This window comes from Osmerus eperlanus, chromosome 1 (genome assembly GCF_963692335.1).
Source record: "Osmerus eperlanus chromosome 1, fOsmEpe2.1, whole genome shotgun sequence".
Classification (NCBI taxonomy): domain Eukaryota; kingdom Metazoa; phylum Chordata; class Actinopteri; order Osmeriformes; family Osmeridae; genus Osmerus; species Osmerus eperlanus.
The window spans coordinates 3,409,389-3,434,789 of record NC_085018.1 but is presented as its reverse complement, the minus strand read 5'-3'; the positions used below and the strand labels follow the sequence as shown (position 1 = coordinate 3,434,789).

General features: G+C 49.3%; 26 non-coding genes and 2 pseudogenes across 26 annotated transcripts; 14 read left to right on the top strand and 14 right to left on the bottom strand.

Moving 5' to 3' along the window:
* Positions 1-238: 238 nt before the first annotated feature.
* LOC134030832 (U2 spliceosomal RNA) lies at positions 239-435 on the bottom strand. Its single transcript, XR_009931746.1, has one exon. It is a non-coding gene; the product is annotated as a U2 spliceosomal RNA (small nuclear RNA).
* A 262-nt stretch (positions 436-697) lies between these two features.
* LOC134031056 (U6 spliceosomal RNA) lies at positions 698-804 on the top strand. The gene has a single exon (XR_009931818.1). It is a non-coding gene; the product is annotated as a U6 spliceosomal RNA (small nuclear RNA).
* Positions 805-1,918: 1,114 nt separating this feature from the next.
* On the bottom strand, positions 1,919-2,115 carry LOC134030826 (U2 spliceosomal RNA). The gene has a single exon (XR_009931745.1). It is a non-coding gene; the product is annotated as a U2 spliceosomal RNA (small nuclear RNA).
* Positions 2,116-2,377: 262 nt separating this feature from the next.
* On the top strand, positions 2,378-2,484 carry LOC134031049 (U6 spliceosomal RNA). Its single transcript, XR_009931816.1, has one exon. It is a non-coding gene; the product is annotated as a U6 spliceosomal RNA (small nuclear RNA).
* Positions 2,485-3,594: 1,110 nt separating this feature from the next.
* LOC134030822 (U2 spliceosomal RNA) lies at positions 3,595-3,791 on the bottom strand. Its single transcript, XR_009931744.1, has one exon. It is a non-coding gene; the product is annotated as a U2 spliceosomal RNA (small nuclear RNA).
* Positions 3,792-4,053: 262 nt separating this feature from the next.
* Positions 4,054-4,160, top strand: LOC134031045 (U6 spliceosomal RNA). Its single transcript, XR_009931815.1, has one exon. It is a non-coding gene; the product is annotated as a U6 spliceosomal RNA (small nuclear RNA).
* A 1,109-nt stretch (positions 4,161-5,269) lies between these two features.
* Positions 5,270-5,466, bottom strand: LOC134030818 (U2 spliceosomal RNA). Its single transcript, XR_009931743.1, has one exon. It is a non-coding gene; the product is annotated as a U2 spliceosomal RNA (small nuclear RNA).
* A 262-nt stretch (positions 5,467-5,728) lies between these two features.
* LOC134031039 (U6 spliceosomal RNA) lies at positions 5,729-5,835 on the top strand. The gene has a single exon (XR_009931814.1). It is a non-coding gene; the product is annotated as a U6 spliceosomal RNA (small nuclear RNA).
* A 1,118-nt stretch (positions 5,836-6,953) lies between these two features.
* Positions 6,954-7,150, bottom strand: LOC134030813 (U2 spliceosomal RNA). Its single transcript, XR_009931742.1, has one exon. It is a non-coding gene; the product is annotated as a U2 spliceosomal RNA (small nuclear RNA).
* A 262-nt stretch (positions 7,151-7,412) lies between these two features.
* On the top strand, positions 7,413-7,519 carry LOC134031032 (U6 spliceosomal RNA). The gene has a single exon (XR_009931812.1). It is a non-coding gene; the product is annotated as a U6 spliceosomal RNA (small nuclear RNA).
* Positions 7,520-8,637: 1,118 nt separating this feature from the next.
* Positions 8,638-8,834, bottom strand: LOC134030809 (U2 spliceosomal RNA). The gene has a single exon (XR_009931740.1). It is a non-coding gene; the product is annotated as a U2 spliceosomal RNA (small nuclear RNA).
* Positions 8,835-9,096: 262 nt separating this feature from the next.
* On the top strand, positions 9,097-9,203 carry LOC134031028 (U6 spliceosomal RNA). The gene has a single exon (XR_009931810.1). It is a non-coding gene; the product is annotated as a U6 spliceosomal RNA (small nuclear RNA).
* A 1,118-nt stretch (positions 9,204-10,321) lies between these two features.
* Positions 10,322-10,518, bottom strand: LOC134030807 (U2 spliceosomal RNA). The gene has a single exon (XR_009931739.1). It is a non-coding gene; the product is annotated as a U2 spliceosomal RNA (small nuclear RNA).
* Positions 10,519-10,780: 262 nt separating this feature from the next.
* Positions 10,781-10,887, top strand: LOC134031022 (U6 spliceosomal RNA). Its single transcript, XR_009931809.1, has one exon. It is a non-coding gene; the product is annotated as a U6 spliceosomal RNA (small nuclear RNA).
* Positions 10,888-11,994: 1,107 nt separating this feature from the next.
* Positions 11,995-12,191, bottom strand: LOC134030805 (U2 spliceosomal RNA). The gene has a single exon (XR_009931738.1). It is a non-coding gene; the product is annotated as a U2 spliceosomal RNA (small nuclear RNA).
* Positions 12,192-12,453: 262 nt separating this feature from the next.
* LOC134031018 (U6 spliceosomal RNA) lies at positions 12,454-12,560 on the top strand. The gene has a single exon (XR_009931808.1). It is a non-coding gene; the product is annotated as a U6 spliceosomal RNA (small nuclear RNA).
* Positions 12,561-13,682: 1,122 nt separating this feature from the next.
* On the bottom strand, positions 13,683-13,879 carry LOC134030797 (U2 spliceosomal RNA). The gene has a single exon (XR_009931736.1). It is a non-coding gene; the product is annotated as a U2 spliceosomal RNA (small nuclear RNA).
* Positions 13,880-14,141: 262 nt separating this feature from the next.
* Positions 14,142-14,265, top strand: LOC134031200 (U6 spliceosomal RNA; annotated as a pseudogene).
* Positions 14,266-15,394: 1,129 nt separating this feature from the next.
* On the bottom strand, positions 15,395-15,591 carry LOC134030793 (U2 spliceosomal RNA). The gene has a single exon (XR_009931735.1). It is a non-coding gene; the product is annotated as a U2 spliceosomal RNA (small nuclear RNA).
* A 262-nt stretch (positions 15,592-15,853) lies between these two features.
* Positions 15,854-15,960, top strand: LOC134031011 (U6 spliceosomal RNA). Its single transcript, XR_009931806.1, has one exon. It is a non-coding gene; the product is annotated as a U6 spliceosomal RNA (small nuclear RNA).
* A 1,115-nt stretch (positions 15,961-17,075) lies between these two features.
* LOC134030790 (U2 spliceosomal RNA) lies at positions 17,076-17,272 on the bottom strand. Its single transcript, XR_009931734.1, has one exon. It is a non-coding gene; the product is annotated as a U2 spliceosomal RNA (small nuclear RNA).
* Positions 17,273-17,534: 262 nt separating this feature from the next.
* Positions 17,535-17,641, top strand: LOC134031002 (U6 spliceosomal RNA). The gene has a single exon (XR_009931803.1). It is a non-coding gene; the product is annotated as a U6 spliceosomal RNA (small nuclear RNA).
* A 1,109-nt stretch (positions 17,642-18,750) lies between these two features.
* Positions 18,751-18,947, bottom strand: LOC134030786 (U2 spliceosomal RNA). The gene has a single exon (XR_009931733.1). It is a non-coding gene; the product is annotated as a U2 spliceosomal RNA (small nuclear RNA).
* A 262-nt stretch (positions 18,948-19,209) lies between these two features.
* Positions 19,210-19,316, top strand: LOC134030996 (U6 spliceosomal RNA). Its single transcript, XR_009931801.1, has one exon. It is a non-coding gene; the product is annotated as a U6 spliceosomal RNA (small nuclear RNA).
* Positions 19,317-20,427: 1,111 nt separating this feature from the next.
* Positions 20,428-20,624, bottom strand: LOC134030781 (U2 spliceosomal RNA). The gene has a single exon (XR_009931731.1). It is a non-coding gene; the product is annotated as a U2 spliceosomal RNA (small nuclear RNA).
* Positions 20,625-20,886: 262 nt separating this feature from the next.
* Positions 20,887-20,993, top strand: LOC134030990 (U6 spliceosomal RNA). Its single transcript, XR_009931798.1, has one exon. It is a non-coding gene; the product is annotated as a U6 spliceosomal RNA (small nuclear RNA).
* A 1,097-nt stretch (positions 20,994-22,090) lies between these two features.
* LOC134030776 (U2 spliceosomal RNA) lies at positions 22,091-22,287 on the bottom strand. Its single transcript, XR_009931730.1, has one exon. It is a non-coding gene; the product is annotated as a U2 spliceosomal RNA (small nuclear RNA).
* Positions 22,288-22,549: 262 nt separating this feature from the next.
* On the top strand, positions 22,550-22,619 carry LOC134031203 (U6 spliceosomal RNA; annotated as a pseudogene).
* Positions 22,620-25,401: the final 2,782 nt, after the last annotated feature.

Sequence of the window (25,401 nt, the reverse complement as noted above, 5' to 3'; positions counted from 1 at the left end):
AGTAGAGACTGCTGCTGCTGCTGCGTCCAGCAACTCGAGATTTTAAGCATATGACTGGTGGGGGCATGATGATGACACCCGGCCTCACTCACCTCACTCACCTCACTCACCTCACTCACCTCACTCACCTCACTCACCTCACTCACCTCACTCACCTCACTCACCTCACTCACCTCACTCACCTCACTCACCTCACTCACCTCACCACACCCACAGGGTTTCCCTTTGACACACTTAGAAAGAGTGCACCGTTCCCCGGAGGAGCTGCGATACCGGGGCGATGCGCGGAGCGGACGGAGCGAGCCCTCGTTCCGACTCCCTGTTTGCAAAAATCTGCTTAATAAGAACTGGTCGCCCCCGTGGGAGACCTATCAGATATTAAACTGACAAGAACAGAAACTACACTTGATCTGAGCCAAAAGGCCGAGAAGCGATGACCCCCATTACTCCACGATACCCGCGCACGGCCCCTCAGTACCCTTGCGCTGCTCCACGGCGACGGACGACAACGACCATACTAGACTAGGGCGAGACTAGACTAGAGTAGGGGGTGGGGTGCAGGGGTTGTTAGCAGTAGGGGTAGAGGGGTAGAGGGGATGGCGAGGGAGGGGGCCGGCCCTCGCGCTTCAACCCCGCCCCAAGACGACTCGACCAGTGACGTGCCGGATATATAGGGGTTGGTGCAGCTGCCTGTCTTGTGCTCGCTACGGCAGCACATCTAATAAAATTGGATCGATACAGAGAAGATTAGCATGGCCCCTGCGAAAGGATGACACGCAAATCCGTGAAGCGTTCCGAATTTTGGATCATCATCATCCCACCTTTTAGGGTTAGGGCTAGACCTTGACCGACGACCACCTAGTTGTAAACAAACAAACAAACAAACAATCCCCCCAATTTTTTTTTTTTTTTTTTTTTTTTTTTAAGTAAAAGGGCGGGAAAACGGCAGGCCAAAGGAAAAGGGCTTCGCCTCACCGGCGTATTCCTTATTTTTGGGCATTTATTCACTAGTTTGTTGGTTGCTTGGTTGGTTGGTTGGTTGGTTGGTTGGTTGGTTGGTTGATTGGTTGGTTGGTTGGTTGATTGGTTGGTTGATTGGTTGGTTGATTGGTTGATTGGTTGGTCGACGCACGCACGCACGCACGCACGCACGCACGCACGCACTCCTCTAGGGGGGGTAAATATTGTCCAAACAACTGAAAATGAGTCCCCTATGGTTTAAAGGAAGATGGGGAAACTCAACAGTGTATTAACATGAACCGCCAAATGAGGCCAATACCAATGGAATTACACTTGCTTATTTGACTCGATGGGTTCAATAAGAGCAAGAATGGTCAAGTTAAGTAAGTACGTTCAAATGAAACGTACATGAAATAACATGGCAAATGAATGAAATCAATTGCGAGGCAAACGTGTGTCACAAAAGGAAGGTGGACTCTTAGGTGGGTGGACTCTTACCTACACCATCATGATTATTGTAAACCAGAGATGGAAAGCCAGAGGTGGGTGAGGAATGACAAGGACAAAGCCAGAGCTGAGAAGAAGGTCTCAGGAGATGGAGAATCCACAGAACAATGCTTCACAATTCCTTTTATGCCCAAGAACAACCCATAAGTCCACATCTTCACTTATGAACGTATGACTCGCAATGCTACAGTAAGTTACACAACGAGATGTGAGAGCCATCAAGTAGAGACTGCTGCTGCTGCTGCGTCCAGCAACTCGAGATTTTAAGCATATGACTGGTGGGGGCATGATGATGACACCCGGCCTCACTCACCTCACTCACCTCACTCACCTCACTCACCTCACTCACCTCACTCACCTCACTCACCTCACTCACCTCACTCACCTCACTCACCTCACTCACCTCACTCACCTCACTCACTCACCACGGGTTTCCCTTTGACACACTTAGAAAGAGTGCACCGTTCCCCGGAGGAGCTGCGATACCGGGGCGATGCGCGGAGCGGACGGAGCGAGCCCTCGTTCCGACTCCCTGTTTGCAAAAATCTGCTTAATAAGAACTGGTCGCCCCCGTGGGAGACCTATCAGATATTAAACTGACAAGAACAGAAACTACACTTGATCTGAGCCAAAAGGCCGAGAAGCGATGACCCCCATTACTCCACGATACCCGCGCACGGCCCCTCAGTACCCTTGCGCTGCTCCACGGCGACGGACGACAACGACCATACTAGACTAGGGCGAGACTAGACTAGAGTAGGGGGTGGGGTGCAGGGGTTGTTAGCAGTAGGGGTAGAGGGGTAGAGGGGATGGCGAGGGAGGGGGCCGGCCCTCGCGCTTCAACCCCGCCCCAAGACGACTCGACCAGTGACGTGCCGGATATATAGGGGTTGGTGCAGCTGCCTGTCTTGTGCTCGCTACGGCAGCACATCTAATAAAATTGGATCGATACAGAGAAGATTAGCATGGCCCCTGCGAAAGGATGACACGCAAATCCGTGAAGCGTTCCGAATTTTGGATCATCATCATCCCACCTTTTAGGGTTAGGGCTAGACCTTGACCGACGACCACCTAGTTGTAAACAAACAAACAAACAAACAATCCCCCCAATTTTTTTTTTTTTTTTTTTTTTTTTTTAAGTAAAAGGGCGGGAAAACGGCAGGCCAAAGGAAAAGGGCTTCGCCTCACCGGCGTATTCCTTATTTTTGGGCATTTATTCACTAGTTTGTTGGTTGCTTGGTTGGTTGGTTGGTTGGTTGGTTGGTTGGTTGGTTGATTGGTTGGTTGGTTGGTTGATTGGTTGGTTGATTGGTTGGTTGATTGGTTGATTGGTTGGTCGACGCACGCACGCACGCACGCACGCACGCACGCACGCACTCCTCTAGGGGGGGTAAATATTGTCCAAACAACTGAAAATGAGTCCCCTATGGTTTAAAGGAAGATGGGGAAACTCAACAGTGTATTAACATGAACCGCCAAATGAGGCCAATACCAATGGAATTACACTTGCTTATTTGACTCGATGGGTTCAATAAGAGCAAGAATGGTCAAGTTAAGTAAGTACGTTCAAATGAAACGTACATGAAATAACATGGCAAATGAATGAAATCAATTGCGAGGCAAACGTGTGTCACAAAAGGAAGGTGGACTCTTAGGTGGGTGGACTCTTACCTACACCATCATGATTATTGTAAACCAGAGATGGAAAGCCAGAGGTGGGTGAGGAATGACAAGGACAAAGCCAGAGCTGAGAAGAAGGTCTCAGGAGATGGAGAATCCACAGACACAGAACAATGCTTCACAATTCCTTTTATGCCCAAGAACAACCCATAAGTCCACATCTTCACTTATGAACGTATGACTCGCAATGCTACAGTAAGTTACACAACGAGATGTGAGAGCCATCAAGTAGAGACTGCTGCTGCTGCTGCGTCCAGCAACTCGAGATTTTAAGCATATGACTGGTGGGGGCATGATGATGACACCCGGCCTCACTCACCTCACTCACCTCACTCACCTCACTCACCTCACTCACCTCACTCACCTCACTCACCTCACTCACCTCACTCACCTCACTCACCTCACTCACCTCACCACACCCACAGGGTTTCCCTTTGACACACTTAGAAAGAGTGCACCGTTCCCCGGAGGAGCTGCGATACCGGGGCGATGCGCGGAGCGGACGGAGCGAGCCCTCGTTCCGACTCCCTGTTTGCAAAAATCTGCTTAATAAGAACTGGTCGCCCCCGTGGGAGACCTATCAGATATTAAACTGACAAGAACAGAAACTACACTTGATCTGAGCCAAAAGGCCGAGAAGCGATGACCCCCATTACTCCACGATACCCGCGCACGGCCCCTCAGTACCCTTGCGCTGCTCCACGGCGACGGACGACAACGACCATACTAGACTAGGGCGAGACTAGACTAGAGTAGGGGGTGGGGTGCAGGGGTTGTTAGCAGTAGGGGTAGAGGGGTAGAGGGGATGGCGAGGGAGGGGGCCGGCCCTCGCGCTTCAACCCCGCCCCAAGACGACTCGACCAGTGACGTGCCGGATATATAGGGGTTGGTGCAGCTGCCTGTCTTGTGCTCGCTACGGCAGCACATCTAATAAAATTGGATCGATACAGAGAAGATTAGCATGGCCCCTGCGAAAGGATGACACGCAAATCCGTGAAGCGTTCCGAATTTTGGATCATCATCATCCCACCTTTTAGGGTTAGGGCTAGACCTTGACCGACGACCACCTAGTTGTAAACAAACAAACAAACAAACAATCCCCCCAATTTTTTTTTTTTTTTTTTTTTTTTTTTAAGTAAAAGGGCGGGAAAACGGCAGGCCAAAGGAAAAGGGCTTCGCCTCACCGGCGTATTCCTTATTTTTGGGCATTTATTCACTAGTTTGTTGGTTGCTTGGTTGGTTGGTTGGTTGGTTGGTTGGTTGGTTGATTGGTTGGTTGGTTGGTTGATTGGTTGGTTGATTGGTTGGTTGATTGGTTGATTGGTTGGTCGACGCACGCACGCACGCACGCACGCACGCACGCACGCACTCCTCTAGGGGGGGTAAATATTGTCCAAACAACTGAAAATGAGTCCCCTATGGTTTAAAGGAAGATGGGGAAACTCAACAGTGTATTAACATGAACCGCCAAATGAGGCCAATACCAATGGAATTACACTTGCTTATTTGACTCGATGGGTTCAATAAGAGCAAGAATGGTCAAGTTAAGTAAGTACGTTCAAATGAAACGTACATGAAATAACATGGCAAATGAATGAAATCAATTGCGAGGCAAACGTGTGTCACAAAAGGAAGGTGGACTCTTAGGTGGGTGGACTCTTACCTACACCATCATGATTATTGTAAACCAGAGATGGAAAGCCAGAGGTGGGTGAGGAATGACAAGGACAAAGCCAGAGCTGAGAAGAAGGTCTCAGGAGATGGAGAATCCACAGAACAATGCTTCACAATTCCTTTTATGCCCAAGAACAACCCATAAGTCCACATCTTCACTTATGAACGTATGACTCGCAATGCTACAGTAAGTTACACAACGAGATGTGAGAGCCATCAAGTAGAGACTGCTGCTGCTGCTGCGTCCAGCAACTCGAGATTTTAAGCATATGACTGGTGGGGGCATGATGATGACACCCGGCCTCACTCACCTCACTCACCTCACTCACCTCACTCACCTCACTCACCTCACTCACCTCACTCACCTCACTCACCTCACTCACCTCACTCACCTCACTCACCTCACTCACCTCACCACACCCACAGGGTTTCCCTTTGACACACTTAGAAAGAGTGCACCGTTCCCCGGAGGAGCTGCGATACCGGGGCGATGCGCGGAGCGGACGGAGCGAGCCCTCGTTCCGACTCCCTGTTTGCAAAAATCTGCTTAATAAGAACTGGTCGCCCCCGTGGGAGACCTATCAGATATTAAACTGACAAGAACAGAAACTACACTTGATCTGAGCCAAAAGGCCGAGAAGCGATGACCCCCATTACTCCACGATACCCGCGCACGGCCCCTCAGTACCCTTGCGCTGCTCCACGGCGACGGACGACAACGACCATACTAGACTAGGGCGAGACTAGACTAGAGTAGGGGGTGGGGTGCAGGGGTTGTTAGCAGTAGGGGTAGAGGGGTAGAGGGGATGGCGAGGGAGGGGGCCGGCCCTCGCGCTTCAACCCCGCCCCAAGACGACTCGACCAGTGACGTGCCGGATATATAGGGGTTGGTGCAGCTGCCTGTCTTGTGCTCGCTACGGCAGCACATCTAATAAAATTGGATCGATACAGAGAAGATTAGCATGGCCCCTGCGAAAGGATGACACGCAAATCCGTGAAGCGTTCCGAATTTTGGATCATCATCATCCCACCTTTTAGGGTTAGGGCTAGACCTTGACCGACGACCACCTAGTTGTAAACAAACAAACAAACAAACAATCCCCCCAATTTTTTTTTTTTTTTTTTTTTTTTTTTAAGTAAAAGGGCGGGAAAACGGCAGGCCAAAGGAAAAGGGCTTCGCCTCACCGGCGTATTCCTTATTTTTGGGCATTTATTCACTAGTTTGTTGGTTGCTTGGTTGGTTGGTTGGTTGGTTGGTTGGTTGGTTGATTGGTTGGTTGGTTGGTTGATTGGTTGGTTGATTGGTTGGTTGATTGGTTGATTGGTTGGTCGACGCACGCACGCACGCACGCACGCACGCACGCACGCACTCCTCTAGGGGGGGTAAATATTGTCCAAACAACTGAAAATGAGTCCCCTATGGTTTAAAGGAAGATGGGGAAACTCAACAGTGTATTAACATGAACCGCCAAATGAGGCCAATACCAATGGAATTACACTTGCTTATTTGACTCGATGGGTTCAATAAGAGCAAGAATGGTCAAGTTAAGTAAGTACGTTCAAATGAAACGTACATGAAATAACATGGCAAATGAATGAAATCAATTGCGAGGCAAACGTGTGTCACAAAAGGAAGGTGGACTCTTAGGTGGGTGGACTCTTACCTACACCATCATGATTATTGTAAACCAGAGATGGAAAGCCAGAGGTGGGTGAGGAATGACAAGGACAAAGCCAGAGCTGAGAAGAAGGTCTCAGGAGATGGAGAATCCACAGAACAATGCTTCACAATTCCTTTTATGCCCAAGAACAACCCATAAGTCCACATCTTCACTTATGAACGTATGACTCGCAATGCTACAGTAAGTTACACAACGAGATGTGAGAGCCATCAAGTAGAGACTGCTGCTGCTGCTGCGTCCAGCAACTCGAGATTTTAAGCATATGACTGGTGGGGGCATGATGATGACACCCGGCCTCACTCACCTCACTCACCTCACTCACCTCACTCACCTCACTCACCTCACTCACCTCACTCACCTCACTCACCTCACTCACCTCACTCACCTCACTCACCTCACTCACCTCACTCACCTCACCACACCCACAGGGTTTCCCTTTGACACACTTAGAAAGAGTGCACCGTTCCCCGGAGGAGCTGCGATACCGGGGCGATGCGCGGAGCGGACGGAGCGAGCCCTCGTTCCGACTCCCTGTTTGCAAAAATCTGCTTAATAAGAACTGGTCGCCCCCGTGGGAGACCTATCAGATATTAAACTGACAAGAACAGAAACTACACTTGATCTGAGCCAAAAGGCCGAGAAGCGATGACCCCCATTACTCCACGATACCCGCGCACGGCCCCTCAGTACCCTTGCGCTGCTCCACGGCGACGGACGACAACGACCATACTAGACTAGGGCGAGACTAGACTAGAGTAGGGGGTGGGGTGCAGGGGTTGTTAGCAGTAGGGGTAGAGGGGTAGAGGGGATGGCGAGGGAGGGGGCCGGCCCTCGCGCTTCAACCCCGCCCCAAGACGACTCGACCAGTGACGTGCCGGATATATAGGGGTTGGTGCAGCTGCCTGTCTTGTGCTCGCTACGGCAGCACATCTAATAAAATTGGATCGATACAGAGAAGATTAGCATGGCCCCTGCGAAAGGATGACACGCAAATCCGTGAAGCGTTCCGAATTTTGGATCATCATCATCCCACCTTTTAGGGTTAGGGCTAGACCTTGACCGACGACCACCTAGTTGTAAACAAACAAACAAACAAACAATCCCCCCAATTTTTTTTTTTTTTTTTTTTTTTTTTTAAGTAAAAGGGCGGGAAAACGGCAGGCCAAAGGAAAAGGGCTTCGCCTCACCGGCGTATTCCTTATTTTTGGGCATTTATTCACTAGTTTGTTGGTTGCTTGGTTGGTTGGTTGGTTGGTTGGTTGGTTGGTTGATTGGTTGGTTGGTTGGTTGATTGGTTGGTTGATTGGTTGGTTGATTGGTTGATTGGTTGGTCGACGCACGCACGCACGCACGCACGCACGCACGCACGCACTCCTCTAGGGGGGGTAAATATTGTCCAAACAACTGAAAATGAGTCCCCTATGGTTTAAAGGAAGATGGGGAAACTCAACAGTGTATTAACATGAACCGCCAAATGAGGCCAATACCAATGGAATTACACTTGCTTATTTGACTCGATGGGTTCAATAAGAGCAAGAATGGTCAAGTTAAGTAAGTACGTTCAAATGAAACGTACATGAAATAACATGGCAAATGAATGAAATCAATTGCGAGGCAAACGTGTGTCACAAAAGGAAGGTGGACTCTTAGGTGGGTGGACTCTTACCTACACCATCATGATTATTGTAAACCAGAGATGGAAAGCCAGAGGTGGGTGAGGAATGACAAGGACAAAGCCAGAGCTGAGAAGAAGGTCTCAGGAGATGGAGAATCCACAGAACAATGCTTCACAATTCCTTTTATGCCCAAGAACAACCCATAAGTCCACATCTTCACTTATGAACGTATGACTCGCAATGCTACAGTAAGTTACACAACGAGATGTGAGAGCCATCAAGTAGAGACTGCTGCTGCTGCTGCGTCCAGCAACTCGAGATTTTAAGCATATGACTGGTGGGGGCATGATGATGACACCCGGCCTCACTCACCTCACTCACCTCACTCACCTCACTCACCTCACTCACCTCACTCACCTCACTCACCTCACTCACCTCACTCACCTCACTCACCTCACTCACCTCACTCACCTCACTCACCTCACCACACCCACAGGGTTTCCCTTTGACACACTTAGAAAGAGTGCACCGTTCCCCGGAGGAGCTGCGATACCGGGGCGATGCGCGGAGCGGACGGAGCGAGCCCTCGTTCCGACTCCCTGTTTGCAAAAATCTGCTTAATAAGAACTGGTCGCCCCCGTGGGAGACCTATCAGATATTAAACTGACAAGAACAGAAACTACACTTGATCTGAGCCAAAAGGCCGAGAAGCGATGACCCCCATTACTCCACGATACCCGCGCACGGCCCCTCAGTACCCTTGCGCTGCTCCACGGCGACGGACGACAACGACCATACTAGACTAGGGCGAGACTAGACTAGAGTAGGGGGTGGGGTGCAGGGGTTGTTAGCAGTAGGGGTAGAGGGGTAGAGGGGATGGCGAGGGAGGGGGCCGGCCCTCGCGCTTCAACCCCGCCCCAAGACGACTCGACCAGTGACGTGCCGGATATATAGGGGTTGGTGCAGCTGCCTGTCTTGTGCTCGCTACGGCAGCACATCTAATAAAATTGGATCGATACAGAGAAGATTAGCATGGCCCCTGCGAAAGGATGACACGCAAATCCGTGAAGCGTTCCGAATTTTGGATCATCATCATCCCACCTTTTAGGGTTAGGGCTAGACCTTGACCGACGACCACCTAGTTGTAAACAAACAAACAAACAAACAATCCCCCCAATTTTTTTTTTTTTTTTTTTTTTTTTTTAAGTAAAAGGGCGGGAAAACGGCAGGCCAAAGGAAAAGGGCTTCGCCTCACCGGCGTATTCCTTATTTTTGGGCATTTATTCACTAGTTTGTTGGTTGCTTGGTTGGTTGGTTGGTTGGTTGGTTGGTTGGTTGATTGGTTGGTTGGTTGGTTGATTGGTTGGTTGATTGGTTGGTTGATTGGTTGATTGGTTGGTCGACGCACGCACGCACGCACGCACGCACGCACGCACGCACTCCTCTAGGGGGGGTAAATATTGTCCAAACAACTGAAAATGAGTCCCCTATGGTTTAAAGGAAGATGGGGAAACTCAACAGTGTATTAACATGAACCGCCAAATGAGGCCAATACCAATGGAATTACACTTGCTTATTTGACTCGATGGGTTCAATAAGAGCAAGAATGGTCAAGTTAAGTAAGTACGTTCAAATGAAACGTACATGAAATAACATGGCAAATGAATGAAATCAATTGCGAGGCAAACGTGTGTCACAAAAGGAAGGTGGACTCTTAGGTGGGTGGACTCTTACCTACACCATCATGATTATTGTAAACCAGAGATGGAAAGCCAGAGGTGGGTGAGGAATGACAAGGACAAAGCCAGAGCTGAGAAGAAGGTCTCAGGAGATGGAGAATCCACAGAACAATGCTTCACAATTCCTTTTATGCCCAAGAACAACCCATAAGTCCACATCTTCACTTATGAACGTATGACTCGCAATGCTACAGTAAGTTACACAACGAGATGTGAGAGCCATCAAGTAGAGACTGCTGCTGCTGCTGCGTCCAGCAACTCGAGATTTTAAGCATATGACTGGTGGGGGCATGATGATGACACCCGGCCTCACTCACCTCACTCACCTCACTCACCTCACTCACCTCACTCACCTCACTCACCTCACTCACCTCACTCACCTCACTCACCTCACTCACCTCACTCACCTCACTCACCTCACTCACCTCACCACACCCACAGGGTTTCCCTTTGACACACTTAGAAAGAGTGCACCGTTCCCCGGAGGAGCTGCGATACCGGGGCGATGCGCGGAGCGGACGGAGCGAGCCCTCGTTCCGACTCCCTGTTTGCAAAAATCTGCTTAATAAGAACTGGTCGCCCCCGTGGGAGACCTATCAGATATTAAACTGACAAGAACAGAAACTACACTTGATCTGAGCCAAAAGGCCGAGAAGCGATGACCCCCATTACTCCACGATACCCGCGCACGGCCCCTCAGTACCCTTGCGCTGCTCCACGGCGACGGACGACAACGACCATACTAGACTAGGGCGAGACTAGACTAGAGTAGGGGGTGGGGTGCAGGGGTTGTTAGCAGTAGGGGTAGAGGGGTAGAGGGGATGGCGAGGGAGGGGGCCGGCCCTCGCGCTTCAACCCCGCCCCAAGACGACTCGACCAGTGACGTGCCGGATATATAGGGGTTGGTGCAGCTGCCTGTCTTGTGCTCGCTACGGCAGCACATCTAATAAAATTGGATCGATACAGAGAAGATTAGCATGGCCCCTGCGAAAGGATGACACGCAAATCCGTGAAGCGTTCCGAATTTTGGATCATCATCATCCCACCTTTTAGGGTTAGGGCTAGACCTTGACCGACGACCACCTAGTTGTAAACAAACAAACAAACAAACAATCCCCCCAATTTTTTTTTTTTTTTTTTTTTTTTTTTAAGTAAAAGGGCGGGAAAACGGCAGGCCAAAGGAAAAGGGCTTCGCCTCACCGGCGTATTCCTTATTTTTGGGCATTTATTCACTAGTTTGTTGGTTGCGGTTGGTTGGTTGGTTGGTTGGTTGGTTGGTTGGTTGATTGGTTGGTTGGTTGGTTGATTGGTTGGTTGATTGGTTGGTTGATTGGTTGATTGGTTGGTCGACGCACGCACGCACGCACGCACGCACGCACGCACTCCTCTAGGGGGGGTAAATATTGTCCAAACAACTGAAAATGAGTCCCCTATGGTTTAAAGGAAGATGGGGAAACTCAACAGTGTATTAACATGAACCGCCAAATGAGGCCAATACCAATGGAATTACACTTGCTTATTTGACTCGATGGGTTCAATAAGAGCAAGAATGGTCAAGTTAAGTAAGTACGTTCAAATGAAACGTACATGAAATAACATGGCAAATGAATGAAATCAATTGCGAGGCAAACGTGTGTCACAAAAGGAAGGTGGACTCTTAGGTGGGTGGACTCTTACCTACACCATCATGATTATTGTAAACCAGAGATGGAAAGCCAGAGGTGGGTGAGGAATGACAAGGACAAAGCCAGAGCTGAGAAGAAGGTCTCAGGAGATGGAGAATCCACAGAACAATGCTTCACAATTCCTTTTATGCCCAAGAACAACCCATAAGTCCACATCTTCACTTATGAACGTATGACTCGCAATGCTACAGTAAGTTACACAACGAGATGTGAGAGCCATCAAGTAGAGACTGCTGCTGCTGCTGCGTCCAGCAACTCGAGATTTTAAGCATATGACTGGTGGGGGCATGATGATGACACCCGGCCTCACTCACCTCACTCACCTCACTCACCTCACTCACCTCACTCACCTCACTCACCTCACTCACCTCACTCACCTCACTCACCTCACTCACCTCACTCACCTCACTCACCTCACCACACCCACAGGGTTTCCCTTTGACACACTTAGAAAGAGTGCACCGTTCCCCGGAGGAGCTGCGATACCGGGGCGATGCGCGGAGCGGACGGAGCGAGCCCTCGTTCCGACTCCCTGTTTGCAAAAATCTGCTTAATAAGAACTGGTCGCCCCCGTGGGAGACCTATCAGATATTAAACTGACAAGAACAGAAACTACACTTGATCTGAGCCAAAAGGCCGAGAAGCGATGACCCCCATTACTCCACGATACCCGCGCACGGCCCCTCAGTACCCTTGCGCTGCTCCACGGCGACGGACGACAACGACCATACTAGACTAGGGCGAGACTAGACTAGAGTAGGGGGTGGGGTGCAGGGGTTGTTAGCAGTAGGGGTAGAGGGGTAGAGGGGATGGCGAGGGAGGGGGCCGGCCCTCGCGCTTCAACCCCGCCCCAAGACGACTCGACCAGTGACGTGCCGGATATATAGGGGTTGGTGCAGCTGCCTGTCTTGTGCTCGCTACGGCAGCACATCTAATAAAATTGGATCGATACAGAGAAGATTAGCATGGCCCCTGCGAAAGGATGACACGCAAATCCGTGAAGCGTTCCGAATTTTGGATCATCATCATCCCACCTTTTAGGGTTAGGGCTAGACCTTGACCGACGACCACCTAGTTGTAAACAAACAAACAAACAAACAATCCCCCCAATTTTTTTTTTTTTTTTTTTTTTTTTTTAAGTAAAAGGGCGGGAAAACGGCAGGCCAAAGGAAAAGGGCTTCGCCTCACCGGCGTATTCCTTATTTTTGGGCATTTATTCACTAGTTTGTTGGTTGCTTGGTTGGTTGGTTGGTTGGTTGGTTGGTTGGTTGGTTGATTGGTTGGTTGGTTGGTTGATTGGTTGGTTGATTGGTTGGTTGATTGGTTGATTGGTTGGTCGACGCACGCACGCACGCACGCACGCACGCACGCACGCACTCCTCTAGGGGGGGTAAATATTGTCCAAACAACTGAAAATGAGTCCCCTATGGTTTAAAGGAAGATGGGGAAACTCAACAGTGTATTAACATGAACCGCCAAATGAGGCCAATACCAATGGAATTACACTTGCTTATTTGACTCGATGGGTTCAATAAGAGCAAGAATGGTCAAGTTAAGTAAGTACGTTCAAATGAAACGTACATGAAATAACATGGCAAATGAATGAAATCAATTGCGAGGCAAACGTGTGTCACAAAAGGAAGGTGGACTCTTAGGTGGGTGGACTCTTACCTACACCATCATGATTATTGTAAACCAGAGATGGAAAGCCAGAGGTGGGTGAGGAATGACAAGGACAAAGCCAGAGCTGAGAAGAAGGTCTCAGGAGATGGAGAATCCACAGAACAATGCTTCACAATTCCTTTTATGCCCAAGAACAACCCATAAGTCCACATCTTCACTTATGAACGTATGACTCGCAATGCTACAGTAAGTTACACAACGAGATGTGAGAGCCATCAAGTAGAGACTGCTGCTGCTGCTGCGTCCAGCAACTCGAGATTTTAAGCATATGACTGGTGGGGGCATGATGATGACACCCGGCCTCACTCACCTCACTCACCTCACTCACCTCACTCACCTCACTCACCTCACTCACCTCACTCACCTCACTCACCTCACTCACCTCACTCACCTCACTCACCTCACTCACCTCACTCACCTCACCACACCCACAGGGTTTCCCTTTGACACACTTAGAAAGAGTGCACCGTTCCCCGGAGGAGCTGCGATACCGGGGCGATGCGCGGAGCGGACGGAGCGAGCCCTCGTTCCGACTCCCTGTTTGCAAAAATCTGCTTAATAAGAACTGGTCGCCCCCGTGGGAGACCTATCAGATATTAAACTGACAAGAACAGAAACTACACTTGATCTGAGCCAAAAGGCCGAGAAGCGATGACCCCCATTACTCCACGATACCCGCGCACGGCCCCTCAGTACCCTTGCGCTGCTCCACGGCGACGGACGACAACGACCATACTAGACTAGGGCGAGACTAGACTAGAGTAGGGGGTGGGGTGCAGGGGTTGTTAGCAGTAGGGGTAGAGGGGTAGAGGGGATGGCGAGGGAGGGGGCCGGCCCTCGCGCTTCAACCCCGCCCCAAGACGACTCGACCAGTGACGTGCCGGATATATAGGGGTTGGTGCAGCTGCCTGTCTTGTGCTCGCTACGGCAGCACATCTAATAAAATTGGATCGATACAGAGAAGATTAGCATGGCCCGAAGATTAGCATGGCCCCTGCGAAAGGATGACACGCAAATCCGTGAAGCGTTCCGAATTTTGGATCATCATCATCCCACCTTTTAGGGTTAGGGCTAGACCTTGACCGACGACCACCTAGTTGTAAACAAACAAACAAACAAACAATCCCCCCAATTTTTTTTTTTTTTTTTTTTTTTTTTTAAGTAAAAGGGCGGGAAAACGGCAGGCCAAAGGAAAAGGGCTTCGCCTCACCGGCGTATTCCTTATTTTTGGGCATTTATTCACTAGTTTGTTGGTTGCTTGGTTGGTTGGTTGGTTGGTTGGTTGGTTGGTTGGTTGATTGGTTGGTTGGTTGGTTGATTGGTTGGTTGATTGGTTGGTTGATTGGTTGATTGGTTGGTACGCACGCACGCACGCACGCACGCACGCACGCACGCACTCCTCTAGGGGGGGTAAATATTGTCCAAACAACTGAAAATGAGTCCCCTATGGTTTAAAGGAAGATGGGGAAACTCAACAGTGTATTAACATGAACCGCCAAATGAGGCCAATACCAATGGAATTACACTTGCTTATTTGACTCGATGGGTTCAATAAGAGCAAGAATGGTCAAGTTAAGTAAGTACGTTCAAATGAAACGTACATGAAATAACATGGCAAATGAATGAAATCAATTGCGAGGCAAACGTGTGTCACAAAAGGAAGGTGGACTCTTAGGTGGGTGGACTCTTACCTACACCATCATGATTATTGTAAACCAGAGATGGAAAGCCAGAGGTGGGTGAGGAATGACAAGGACAAAGCCAGAGCTGAGAAGAAGGTCTCAGGAGATGGAGAATCCACAGAACAATGCTTCACAATTCCTTTTATGCCCAAGAACAACCCATAAGTCCACATCTTCACTTATGAACGTATGACTCGCAATGCTACAGTAAGTTACACAACGAGATGTGAGAGCCATCAAGTAGAGACTGCTGCTGCTGCTGCGTCCAGCAACTCGAGATTTTAAGCATATGACTGGTGGGGGCATGATGATGACACCCGGCCTCACTCACCTCACTCACCTCACTCACCTCACTCACCTCACTCACCTCACTCACCTCACTCACCTCACTCACCTCACTCACCTCACTCACCTCACTCACCTCACTCACCTCACTCACCTCACTCACCTCACCACACCCACAGGGTTTCCCTTTGACACACTTAGAAAGAGTGCACCGTTCCCCGGAGGAGCTGCGATACCGGGGCGATGCGCGGAGCGGACGGAGCGAGCCCTCGTTCCGACTCCCTGTTTGCAAAAATCTGCTTAATAAGAACTGGTCGCCCCCGTGGGAGACCTATCAGATATTAAACTGACAAGAACAGAAACTACACTTGATCTGAGCCAAAAGGCCGAGAAGCGATGACCCCCATTACTCCACGATACCCGCGCACGGCCCCTCAGTACCCTTGCGCTGCTCCACGGCGACGGACGACAACGACCATACTAGACTAGGGCGAGACTAGACTAGAGTAGGGGGTGGGGTGCAGGGGTTGTTAGCAGTAGGGGTAGAGGGGTAGAGGGGATGGCGAGGGAGGGGGCCGGCCCTCGCGCTTCAACCCCGCCCCAAGACGACTCGACCAGTGACGTGCCGGATATATAGGGGTTGGTGCAGCTGCCTGTCTTGTGCTCGCTACGGCAGCACATCTAATAAAATTGGATCGATACAGAGAAGATTAGCATGGCCCCTGCGAAAGGATGACACGCAAATCCGTGAAGCGTTCCGAATTTTGGATCATCATCATCCCACCTTTTAGGGTTAGGGCTAGACCTTGACCGACGACCACCTAGTTGTAAACAAACAAACAAACAAACAATCCCCCCAATTTTTTTTTTTTTTTTTTTTTTTTTTTAAGTAAAAGGGCGGGAAAACGGCAGGCCAAAGGAAAAGGGCTTCGCCTCACCGGCGTATTCCTTATTTTTGGGCATTTATTCACTAGTTTGTTGGTTGCTTGGTTGGTTGGTTGGTTGGTTGGTTGGTTGGTTGGTTGATTGGTTGGTTGGTTGGTTGATTGGTTGGTTGATTGGTTGGTTGATTGGTTGATTGGTTGGTCGACGCACGCACGCACGCACGCACGCACGCACGCACGCACTCCTCTAGGGGGGGTAAATATTGTCCAAACAACTGAAAATGAGTCCCCTATGGTTTAAAGGAAGATGGGGAAACTCAACAGTGTATTAACATGAACCGCCAAATGAGGCCAATACCAATGGAATTACACTTGCTTATTTGACTCGATGGGTTCAATAAGAGCAAGAATGGTCAAGTTAAGTAAGTACGTTCAAATGAAACGTACATGAAATAACATGGCAAATGAATGAAATCAATTGCGAGGCAAACGTGTGTCACAAAAGGAAGGTGGACTCTTAGGTGGGTGGACTCTTACCTACACCATCATGATTATTGTAAACCAGAGATGGAAAGCCAGAGGTGGGTGAGGAATGACAAGGACAAAGCCAGAGCTGAGAAGAAGGTCTCAGGAGATGGAGAATCCACAGAACAATGCTTCACAATTCCTTTTATGCCCAAGAACAACCCATAAGTCCACATCTTCACTTATGAACGTATGACTCGCAATGCTACAGTAAGTTACACAACGAGATGTGAGAGCCATCAAGTAGAGACTGCTGCTGCTGCTGCGTCCAGCAACTCGAGATTTTAAGCATATGACTGGTGGGGGCATGATGATGACACCCGGCCTCACTCACCTCACTCACCTCACTCACCTCACTCACCTCACTCACCTCACTCACCTCACTCACCTCACTCACCTCACTCACCTCACTCACCTCACTCACCTCACTCACTACCACCTCACCACACAGGGTTTCCCTTTGACACACTTAGAAAGAGTGCACCGTTCCCCGGAGGAGCTGCGATACCGGGGCGATGCGCGGAGCGGACGGAGCGAGCCCTCGTTCCGACTCCCTGTTTGCAAAAATCTGCTTAATAAGAACTGGTCGCCCCCGTGGGAGACCTATCAGATATTAAACTGACAAGAACAGAAACTACACTTGATCTGAGCCAAAAGGCCGAGAAGCGATGACCCCCATTACTCCACGATACCCGCGCACGGCCCCTCAGTACCCTTGCGCTGCTCCACGGCGACGGACGACAACGACCATACTAGACTAGGGCGAGACTAGACTAGAGTAGGGGGTGGGGTGCAGGGGTTGTTAGCAGTAGGGGTAGAGGGGTAGAGGGGATGGCGAGGGAGGGGGCCGGCCCTCGCGCTTCAACCCCGCCCCAAGACGACTCGACCAGTGACGTGCCGGATATATAGGGGTTGGTGCAGCTGCCTGTCTTGTGCTCGCTACGGCAGCACATCTAATAAAATTGGATCGATACAGAGAAGATTAGCATGGCCCCTGCGAAAGGATGACACGCAAATCCGTGAAGCGTTCCGAATTTTGGATCATCATCATCCCACCTTTTAGGGTTAGGGCTAGACCTTGACCGACGACCACCTAGTTGTAAACAAACAAACAAACAAACAATCCCCCCAATTTTTTTTTTTTTTTTTTTTTTTTTTTAAGTAAAAGGGCGGGAAAACGGCAGGCCAAAGGAAAAGGGCTTCGCCTCACCGGCGTATTCCTTATTTTTGGGCATTTATTCACTAGTTTGTTGGTTGCTTGGTTGGTTGGTTGGTTGGTTGGTTGGTTGGTTGATTGGTTGGTTGGTTGGTTGATTGGTTGGTTGATTGGTTGGTTGATTGGTTGATTGGTTGGTCGACGCACGCACGCACGCACGCACGCACGCACGCACGCACTCCTCTAGGGGGGGTAAATATTGTCCAAACAACTGAAAATGAGTCCCCTATGGTTTAAAGGAAGATGGGGAAACTCAACAGTGTATTAACATGAACCGCCAAATGAGGCCAATACCAATGGAATTACACTTGCTTATTTGACTCGATGGGTTCAATAAGAGCAAGAATGGTCAAGTTAAGTAAGTACGTTCAAATGAAACGTACATGAAATAACATGGCAAATGAATGAAATCAATTGCGAGGCAAACGTGTGTCACAAAAGGAAGGTGGACTCTTAGGTGGGTGGACTCTTACCTACACCATCATGATTATTGTAAACCAGAGATGGAAAGCCAGAGGTGGGTGAGGAATGACAAGGACAAAGCCAGAGCTGAGAAGAAGGTCTCAGGAGATGGAGAATCCACAGAACAATGCTTCACAATTCCTTTTATGCCCAAGAACAACCCATAAGTCCACATCTTCACTTATGAACGTATGACTCGCAATGCTACAGTAAGTTACACAACGAGATGTGAGAGCCATCAAGTAGAGACTGCTGCTGCTGCTGCGTCCAGCAACTCGAGATTTTAAGCATATGACTGGTGGGGGCATGATGATGACACCCGGCCTCACTCACCTCACTCACCTCACTCACCTCACTCACCTCACTCACCTCACTCACCTCACTCACCTCACTCACCTCACTCACCTCACTCACCTCACTCACCTCACTCACCTCACCACACCCACAGGGTTTCCCTTTGACACACTTAGAAAGAGTGCACCGTTCCCCGGAGGAGCTGCGATACCGGGGCGATGCGCGGAGCGGACGGAGCGAGCCCTCGTTCCGACTCCCTGTTTGCAAAAATCTGCTTAATAAGAACTGGTCGCCCCCGTGGGAGACCTATCAGATATTAAACTGACAAGAACAGAAACTACACTTGATCTGAGCCAAAAGGCCGAGAAGCGATGACCCCCATTACTCCACGATACCCGCGCACGGCCCCTCAGTACCCTTGCGCTGCTCCACGGCGACGGACGACAACGACCATACTAGACTAGGGCGAGACTAGACTAGAGTAGGGGGTGGGGTGCAGGGGTTGTTAGCAGTAGGGGTAGAGGGGTAGAGGGGATGGCGAGGGAGGGGGCCGGCCCTCGCGCTTCAACCCCGCCCCAAGACGACTCGACCAGTGACGTGCCGGATATATAGGGGTTGGTGCAGCTGCCTGTCTTGTGCTCGCTACGGCAGCACATCTAATAAAATTGGATCGATACAGAGAAGATTAGCATGGCCCCTGCGAAAGGATGACACGCAAATCCGTGAAGCGTTCCGAATTTTGGATCATCATCATCCCACCTTTTAGGGTTAGGGCTAGACCTTGACCGACGACCACCTAGTTGTAAACAAACAAACAAACAAACAATCCCCCCAATTTTTTTTTTTTTTTTTTTTTTTTTTTAAGTAAAAGGGCGGGAAAACGGCAGGCCAAAGGAAAAGGGCTTCGCCTCACCGGCGTATTCCTTATTTTTGGGCATTTATTCACTAGTTTGTTGGTTGCTTGGTTGGTTGGTTGGTTGGTTGGTTGGTTGGTTGGTTGGTTGATTGGTTGGTTGGTTGGTTGATTGGTTGGTTGATTGGTTGGTTGATTGGTTGATTGGTTGGTCGACGCACGCACGCACGCACGCACGCACGCACGCACGCACTCCTCTAGGGGGGGTAAATATTGTCCAAACAACTGAAAATGAGTCCCCTATGGTTTAAAGGAAGATGGGGAAACTCAACAGTGTATTAACATGAACCGCCAAATGAGGCCAATACCAATGGAATTACACTTGCTTATTTGACTCGATGGGTTCAATAAGAGCAAGAATGGTCAAGTTAAGTAAGTACGTTCAAATGAAACGTACATGAAATAACATGGCAAATGAATGAAATCAATTGCGAGGCAAACGTGTGTCACAAAAGGAAGGTGGACTCTTAGGTGGGTGGACTCTTACCTACACCATCATGATTATTGTAAACCAGAGATGGAAAGCCAGAGGTGGGTGAGGAATGACAAGGACAAAGCCAGAGCTGAGAAGAAGGTCTCAGGAGATGGAGAATCCACAGAACAATGCTTCACAATTCCTTTTATGCCCAAGAACAACCCATAAGTCCACATCTTCACTTATGAACGTATGACTCGCAATGCTACAGTAAGTTACACAACGAGATGTGAGAGCCATCAAGTAGAGACTGCTGCTGCTGCTGCGTCCAGCAACTCGAGATTTTAAGCATATGACTGGTGGGGGCATGATGATGACACCCGGCCTCACTCACCTCACTCACCTCACTCACCTCACTCACCTCACTCACCTCACTCACCTCACTCACCTCACTCACCTCACTCACCTCACTCACCTCACTCACCTCACCACACCACACCACGGGTTTCCCTTTGACACACTTAGAAAGAGTGCACCGTTCCCCGGAGGAGCTGCGATACCGGGGCGATGCGCGGAGCGGACGGAGCGAGCCCTCGTTCCGACTCCCTGTTTGCAAAAATCTGCTTAATAAGAACTGGTCGCCCCCGTGGGAGACCTATCAGATATTAAACTGACAAGAACAGAAACTACACTTGATCTGAGCCAAAAGGCCGAGAAGCGATGACCCCCATTACTCCACGATACCCGCGCACGGCCCCTCAGTACCCTTGCGCTGCTCCACGGCGACGGACGACAACGACCATACTAGACTAGGGCGAGACTAGACTAGAGTAGGGGGTGGGGTGCAGGGGTTGTTAGCAGTAGGGGTAGAGGGGTAGAGGGGATGGCGAGGGAGGGGGCCGGCCCTCGCGCTTCAACCCCGCCCCAAGACGACTCGACCAGTGACGTGCCGGATATATAGGGGTTGGTGCAGCTGCCTGTCTTGTGCTCGCTACGGCAGCACATCTAATAAAATTGGATCGATACAGAGAAGATTAGCATGGCCCCTGCGAAAGGATGACACGCAAATCCGTGAAGCGTTCCGAATTTTGGATCATCATCATCCCACCTTTTAGGGTTAGGGCTAGACCTTGACCGACGACCACCTAGTTGTAAACAAACAAACAAACAAACAATCCCCCCAATTTTTTTTTTTTTTTTTTTTTTTTTTTAAGTAAAAGGGCGGGAAAACGGCAGGCCAAAGGAAAAGGGCTTCGCCTCACCGGCGTATTCCTTATTTTTGGGCATTTATTCACTAGTTTGTTGGTTGCTTGGTTGGTTGGTTGGTTGGTTGGTTGGTTGGTTGGTATTGGTTGGTTGGTTGGTTGATTGGTTGGTTGATTGGTTGGTTGATTGGTTGATTGGTTGGTCGACGCACGCACGCACGCACGCACGCACGCACGCACGCACGCACTCCTCTAGGGGGGGTAAATATTGTCCAAACAACTGAAAATGAGTCCCCTATGGTTTAAAGGAAGATGGGGAAACTCAACAGTGTATTAACATGAACCGCCAAATGAGGCCAATACCAATGGAATTACACTTGCTTATTTGACTCGATGGGTTCAATAAGAGCAAGAATGGTCAAGTTAAGTAAGTACGTTCAAATGAAACGTACATGAAATAACATGGCAAATGAATGAAATCAATTGCGAGGCAAACGTGTGTCACAAAAGGAAGGTGGACTCTTAGGTGGGTGGACTCTTACCTACACCATCATGATTATTGTAAACCAGAGATGGAAAGCCAGAGGTGGGTGAGGAATGACAAGGACAAAGCCAGAGCTGAGAAGAAGGTCTCAGGAGATGGAGAATCCACAGAACAATGCTTCACAATTCCTTTTATGCCCAAGAACAACCCATAAGTCCACATCTTCACTTATGAACGTATGACTCGCAATGCTACAGTAAGTTACACAACGAGATGTGAGAGCCATCAAGTAGAGACTGCTGCTGCTGCTGCGTCCAGCAACTCGAGATTTTAAGCATATGACTGGTGGGGGCATGATGATGACACCCGGCCTCACTCACCTCACTCACCTCACTCACCTCACTCACCTCACTCACCTCACTCACCTCACTCACCTCACTCACCTCACTCACCTCACTCACCTCACCACACCCACAGGGTTTCCCTTTGACACACTTAGAAAGAGTGCACCGTTCCCCGGAGGAGCTGCGATACCGGGGCGATGCGCGGAGCGGACGGAGCGAGCCCTCGTTCCGACTCCCTGTTTGCAAAAATCTGCTTAATAAGAACTGGTCGCCCCCGTGGGAGACCTATCAGATATTAAACTGACAAGAACAGAAACTACACTTGATCTGAGCCAAAAGGCCGAGAAGCGATGACCCCCATTACTCCACGATACCCGCGCACGGCCCCTCAGTACCCTTGCGCTGCTCCACGGCGACGGACGACAACGACCATACTAGACTAGGGCGAGACTAGACTAGAGTAGGGGGTGGGGTGCAGGGGTTGTTAGCAGTAGGGGTAGAGGGGTAGAGGGGATGGCGAGGGAGGGGGCCGGCCCTCGCGCTTCAACCCCGCCCCAAGACGACTCGACCAGTGACGTGCCGGATATATAGGGGTTGGTGCAGCTGCCTGTCTTGTGCTCGCTACGGCAGCACATCTAATAAAATTGGATCGATACAGAGAAGATTAGCATGGCCCCTGCGAAAAAAATCCTGCTCATTGTTCTCCTTGAAGGTGGGAGGGAATGGGGGCTGAAAAAGGAAAAGAATGTAAACAAGTAGCCATGTGCTCACAGACAGAAAGGGGGTTTTGGTACCTCCTCCTGGCAGACATTGGTACTGCATGGAGGAAGTACAGTCTGGCACACTTTGAGACAACATGCATATAATAAAGATTAAATATAGTGTATGACAAAGATTGTTGTTACTAACTACTTTTTATTCTGGTGAAAACATCACAATGAGTATGTATCTAAAAGTAAAAACATCCATAAAGCAGTTAGTACTGTACATTGTGATTCATTTCATATTTATGCCTTCTCCTTCTCTGCAATAAAGAAGTATTGTATTCCACATAATTCATACCATTTACTCAACAGTGTATTTAGTGCTTTTCCATTTCTGCAATAAAAATATTCTGCAATAAAGATCATTTACTGTACATTGTGATTCATCCAGTTCACAGTCACTGAACAGCATAGTTATTCCTTCTCCTTTTCTGTAATAAAGATATATTGTATTCCACATCATAATTCATACCATTTCTACTGCACATTGTGACTCATCCAATTCACAGTCACTGAACAGCATAGTTATGACTTCTCTGCAATAAAGAAGTATTGTATTCCACATAATTCATACCATTTACTCAACAGTGTATTTAGTGCTTTTCCATTTCTGCAATAAAAATATTCTGCAATAAAGATCATTTACTGCACATTGTGATTCATACAGTTCACAGTCACTGAACAGCATAGTTATTCCTTCTCCTTTTCTGTAATAAAGATATATTGTATTCCACATCATAATTCATACCATTTCTACTGCACATTGTGACTCATCCAATTCACAGTCACTGAACAGCATAGTTATGACTTCTCTGCAATAAAGAAGTATTGTATTCCACATAATTCATACCATTTACTCAACAGTGTATTTAGTGCTTTTCCATTTCTGCAATAAAAATATTCTGCAATTAAGATCATTTACTGTACATTGTGATTCATCCAGTTCACAGTCACTGAACAGCATAGTTATGACTTCTCTGCAATAAAGAAGTATTGTATTCCACATAATTCATACCATTTACTCAACAGTGTATTTAGTGCTTTTCCATTTCTGCAATAAAAATATTCTGCAATAAAGATCATTTACTGTACATTGTGATTCATACAGTTCACAGTCACTGAACAGCATAGTTATGACTTCTCTGCAATAAAGAAGTATTGTATTCCACATAATTCATACCATTTACTCAACAGTGTATTTAGTGCCTCTCCATTTCTGCAATAAAGATATTCTACTGAACATTGTGATTCAAACAGTTCACTGAACAGTGTATTCATTCAGTCCTTGTCCTGGGTTTATCAAGTGAATTGAACCGATGTTAGTCTGGTGTCTCACCTCAGACCTGCTTGCCATGGGAGTCCCTGCCAGTAGTCCTAAGACTACAGGCAATTTAGCTCTGAGGGTCCTGGACACACACAAGCCTCTAAACCTCGCCAAGGTCTCGGTTCTTCTAGAGGAGGAACGCAGAACAAGAACTTGAACTATTTACAAACTGAAACGTCCAAGCTACCCAACACGAGGCTCAGTGTCACTATCACTTCGCCCCCTTACTAGCGTCTCTCTGTTCCGCCAGCCACACCTCAACGCTCTTCCCGCCGGAGGACACAGAGCAAAAGTAGGAGCCGCCGAAGTGGCTGTGTCCTGTGTCTTTCCTCTTCGGCAGCCCACACTTGCTACACAGAAATTGTCTTGTGGCCTTCCGGGGCTGGTCGGTGCCACCCGCCGCCACCGCCTCCTCCCTCTTTCGTTTCCTCCAGGCAGTGGTACGGGAGACTGTCTCTGGAGGAGGAGGAGGAGGAGGAAGAAGAGGGTGGGGGGGTTCACCGACATTGTCCTGGGAGAGAGCAGTTGAGGCTGGGGGCTGGGCTGGCGGAATGGGCACTGGGGCGGGCCGTCGCTGCTGGGTAGCCTGGCGTGCGAGGTCCTGCGGCGTCAGGAAGGCAAAGGGCTGCCGGTGTCCCTCCTGCTGATAGTGGAGGGGCCTGGCAGCAGGGAGAGGCTGGGCAGCAAGGCTTGGTCCAGGAGCAGGGGGGACCAAGTCTTGTAGGAGGATGGCCCTCTCCCTTTCCCTCTGACGCATGCAGTACCTGTAACACACAGACAACATTCTGTCATTCATGTATTACACACACAGTCATGTTTATAGAGACTGCCCTCCCTAATACCGTTACATTTCCAGATATCTCACCATTGGGACAATGTCCTTTGATTTAGCTGAAACAGCTGTAGGTTGGTCTGGGCCATCATCCTCGGGCTGTCCAGCACTGCCTCTCTAATGGCCACGTAGTCCGCCATAATGAGGGACCACCTGGTCCTTTTGACCCCGGCGGACTGCGTGGCACTGGGATGGAGATGGCAGAGCTGGCTGCAAATGGCCTCCACGAGTCGACTCGTGCTTGGCCAACTTGCAGGGCCCGAGGCGGTTCCGAGCAGGCAACTACAACAAAAAAATAACTGTTATAAACTCCATCTATATTTAATATGAGCCGTAGATGCCTTTTCTGTGTTATGAAATGAATGAAAATAAAACATACCGCTTGAGTGACTCCCTGCCGGCAACACCGGGAGTCTTGACTGCCTTGAACCTCCCCCTGACCAACCTCTCCTGGTGTTGCGCAGGGTAGACCAGATGCCGCTTGTCTGGCTCTGGTAGAGCCTGCCATAGCTCTACCAGCCGGTCTACCCTGCTCTCACTCAGCCC